Below are 4,584 nucleotides of genomic sequence, written 5' to 3'. Positions count from 1 at the left end.
CAGGAACTAGCATTTTTGTGTGCATAGTTTGAATGCACTACTCAGCAGTTATTCAGCTCCAGTAAAATCCAACTGTTCTGGGGATGAACTTAGCTGCACAGGCAAGAGCAGGGCTTTTTTCCACCCTGCCTTCCCCCAAACCTTTCCAGGGTGGTGGATATGTCACAGTGCTTCTGTTTTCTTCTTCTTCCTCAGCTGCAAAATAGAAATAATTATGCCCTTCCTTCTCCTTGTAGCACCTTCAGACCTCTGAATAAATCATTCTAAGTGAGAAAGAAGTATTTTTAAAGACTTGTCAGTAACTAGCGTAAATCATGTCAACCTTTAGATTCTTAGCCTTTTAGGTAACTTACAGGTATGTACAATGCAGATGTTGCTTAGAGATTATTCTTAAATTATATTTTTCCCACAACAGATAATTTATAGGTTCTGTGTGCCTGACTTGCCAAATCATGTTTTACTTAAATAAAGAAAAATATAATTAAACCCCCCCTGTTTTCTCATGCAATGTCCAAAACTTAATAATTATTGTTTTCCTAAATTGCAACAATTTGCCTTCCTAAGCCTGTAAAATTCTTCTAATGTAGACCTGTAGAAACATCTTGGCAGTGAATGTAGGCAATTGCAATCATTTTTGCTCTAATTTATACAACTATAGAAATGTATTTTTTCTTAGCTGTGGGCCCCAGCTGCCTAAAGTTGCTGACCACGATTGAAGATGTGAACATACTTTTTTAAAAAGAAGAACATTTTGTTTAGATTGTGAGATTTGTACTTCTCTTTTTCATGTTTTTATGGATGGATCCGAAGTAACTACATGTGCACTTCTAACTTCTTTCTATTTCAGGAATCTACATAACTCTTGAGCTTTGTATGAAGAGGAAACAGGATTTTCATCTTTAGAAGGTAAAATCCGAATGCCTAGGGTCTCACCTGTAAATGAAAAAATAAATAAGCCTGAGCCTTCTGTATGTGATCTAACAGTTTGTCGCTAGTTATTATCAAGCTGTTTTGAACATTTTGAAATTCAGAAAAGAAATGTTCCTAGCTTGAATAAAAACAGCCAAGCCTTTCAGGAACTGCTGGAGGGTACTCAGCCAAAAGCATCCATTAGTCACCCAGAATTACCCCTCTAAATCAGACAGAAGAGGGACTTAAATCTGCCTTTCTCATAGAATGAGTGTCTCAACCTGCTTCCAAAGAGCCTTTTGCCAGCTGGGACCCAAGATGGTTATGCTGAAACCAGCACTCTTAAAATAGTTTTGGTTTTGACTTTGGCTTTCTTAGTGACAAAAGTCATTTGCATCCAAAAATTCACATTACGCTTTAACCACTCTAACCGGTATTGCATCGAGTGAAATACCTACAGATATGCATTAAACAGACCTGTATAGCTCTGCTCTTTAACACTTTATTGAAGTGAAATGACAGAAATTTCTGTATTTATGGAATACCAGGATTGGAAGATTTTTCTGGAGGAACTTTTCAAGCAAAGAATATTTTTAACAACATTTTATACTGTTAAAGTACATAACTGTTTTTAAAAGTACTGGCTACACTTTCTTCAATCACAGAAATAAGCGGTGCATCTGTTTATATTTTAGCCCTCTCTAAAAAACTACAATCAGGAAGATCAAAGTACCAGTCTAGCCTAAAACTCTGTTAATGGACGTTTTGTGACCATATTTTTGCCACTTTAAAAATAATAATACAGCTTTGCTGATGTTTTCTTTAGTGCTCCAATGAACTGTAAATTTGGGTTACACTTTCAGTGTCCTTTTGAATTATCAAATTATAAATGCATTTCATCTGTCTCAAGGTATCACAGCAAAAAATTACAAGATGACCTTTAAAAGTGGCTTGTGAAGCACTGTTGCTTACTTTGTTCTAGATCTCATCTCAGACAATATCTTGTCTTTGTCACTTTCAGAGATAAATTGCTATTTCCACTGTGCCTACACCTGTAATAGCAGCTGTCTCTTCACCACTTGTCACTCACTTTTCTACTCCCTCTGCATTCCTGCTTTTATCTTTCTGCCTACACTGCAATTCTCCATTTCTCCCAAGGAAAAATTATATATTTAATGCATAAATAAAAAACGCAACCCTGACCTTCCTTTTTCTTGCATAATGCGGGCAGCTCCTCTGTGCCTTTTCTTCTTATGCCTTAGCTGTTCCAATATTGCCACCTTATCCCATATCCTTTCATAGTCCTCTCCTTAGCTTCTCAGTATACTCTGGCTCTTTTTCCATAACCATACAAACAAGTTAACTCTTGTCCAGCTCACACCAGTCTGCCTCTCCAGCCCCTGCCCATTCTTTCTCGTTCCCCTCCAAGCTCCAGCTGCAGTTCGGAGTTTCACTTTGCCCTCATGACAGTCTGGTGCCTTGGACTTGAACACAAATGAGCCCGTATTTCTAAAAACTTATCTTTTTTAGCTTCAGTAAGGCTTTTCTTCTTTTCGTTTTCTTTCTGTCCACCTAACTGCTTGTTCTGGAATTCTTCTGGAAGATTTTCTTGTTCTGCTCCATACTGGGGAGAGCAGAGTGGTGCTCAGTAAGGCCCTATTTTTTATAATACTTTTGATTTGATTCTTCTCGCTTTCTGCAGTGTGCCATCTGTGAACCAGCCAACGTGTCTGTGACAAAAAGGTATGTCTTTACTGCATGTCTATTTCCCTATGTCCAAATGAAAACCTTTTAATGTCTCTTAAAATTCAACAGCCAAGCCAAGACGAACACAGCTAAAACACACCTCTTAGCCTCTCTTCCTTATAAACTTGTTCCTCAAACTCCACAACTGCTTTTCATTGGCACAATATTGCTATGCTGCTCTTAAATGGATGTGATTTTCTGTTGAGATATTTATAGTTCCCCACTCTGTGTCATACCTCATTCTTGCAAAGTTTTTTCTTCTAACTTCTCTAAGATACATTTCTTACCTGCCCCATCATCTAAGGCTCTCATATAGACCCCATAATTTTATTTCTCAATGAGAACACTAACCTTTCTCAGAGTTATGATAATGAATGGTTCCACAAAGGACCCACTGAGCCACTTTAAGGTAGAGGCTTCTGTATAACCTACTTGGCTAGCACCATATTGAGACCGTTACCATCTTGTTGATCGCTGTGTCTGTGTGTATGGTTTATATCTGACCAGATCCAGGCATCTCTAGACGTTATCTAGATGGTATTTGTGAAACAGCTTGTTTGAACTTGCTCTGTAGAAGATAGAAAGAAACAAAGCAATGTCAGGTCAGATCCAATGAGTTGATACGTAGAGTGCCTGTTTCCCTTCAATAGTTGCAAAGGAAATTGAGGATCACTAGCTCACCTGTCAATATCTGCAGCTGTACTATCTGAAACTATTGAGAAGAATCCAAATTTTTTGTGGATTTGAAGTATTTTATCTTAGTTTTTAAATCACATGCAGTTGGGAGCAATTTTGTATCCATACCTGGATCCGTGAAAAGCCTTTTACAATGGGATTTGAGGCCAAGAATATGTTCCCATGTTGCCACTGTAATGATTAGACTTAAAATTACCAACAGAATCCAAATGCTGTTCAAAAAGACTGAAGAAAACCTCTTGCAAAGGTTAGAGGAGCCACAGTGATGTATAGCAAGAATATGGAGGCATTCAGGAGCTGTTAATTGATAGCTTGTGTGGCTGGTATTTGCAGCACTGCAGTCCCAGTGACTCTAAACATGTGGCAGAATAATGCCGAAAAATAACAATGGCATTTCATCAACTGCACTATATAGCACTTATTTTTTACTTACTGCTAAGAGTGGTATATAAAATTTTTCTTGCTTTCCCTTGGAGAAGGTTTTAAAATTAAGATCCAAGCTACTTGGAGAAGACATGAAATCAGATAATCATTAAATTGCTTCAGTTGGAGAAAAATTTTATGTTCATTGAGTCCAACCATTAAGTGAACACTGCCAATCCACAACTAAACCACAACCACACATCTTTTAAAAACCTCCAGGGATATTCAGACTTTCATAACTATGGGTAACATTTAGTAATAACTCTGTCTTTGCTTCGCTGCATGATTGTCTTTTAGCAGTAAGGGAAATTCCAGCACTTGTGGTAACACTGCAGTGAGGCCACTCACAATCATCCTTGAAAGGTTGTGGAGATCAGGAGAGGTGCCTGAGGACTGCAAGGAAGCAAATGTCACCCCAGTCTTCCAAAAGGGCAAGAGGAAGGACACAGGGAACTACTGGCCAGTCAGCCTCACCTCAATCCCTGGAAAGGTGATGGAGCACCTCATTCTGGAGGCCATCACTATCCACATGGATGACAAGCAGGTGATCAGGAGTAGTCAGCATGGATTCACTAAAGGTAAATCATGCTTGAGCAGCCTGATTGCCTTCTGTGATGAAACAACTGCCTGGATGGATGAGGGAAGAGCAGGGGATACTGTCTACCTCAACTTCAGCAAGGCTTTTAACATTGTCTCTCACAACATCCTCATAGACAAGTCAGGAAGTGTGGACTGCATGAGTGGACAGAGAGGTGCTTTGAGAAGTGGCTGAACAGCAGATGCCAGAGGGGTGTAATCAGGGGCACAGGG

The sequence above is a fragment of the Corvus brachyrhynchos genome, unplaced genomic scaffold (assembly GCF_000691975.1).
Source record: "Corvus brachyrhynchos isolate BGI_N302 unplaced genomic scaffold, ASM69197v1 scaffold302, whole genome shotgun sequence".
NCBI lineage: Eukaryota > Metazoa > Chordata > Aves > Passeriformes > Corvidae > Corvus > Corvus brachyrhynchos.
The sequence above is the reverse complement of the archived record's forward strand: the minus strand, read 5'-3'. Positions refer to the sequence as shown.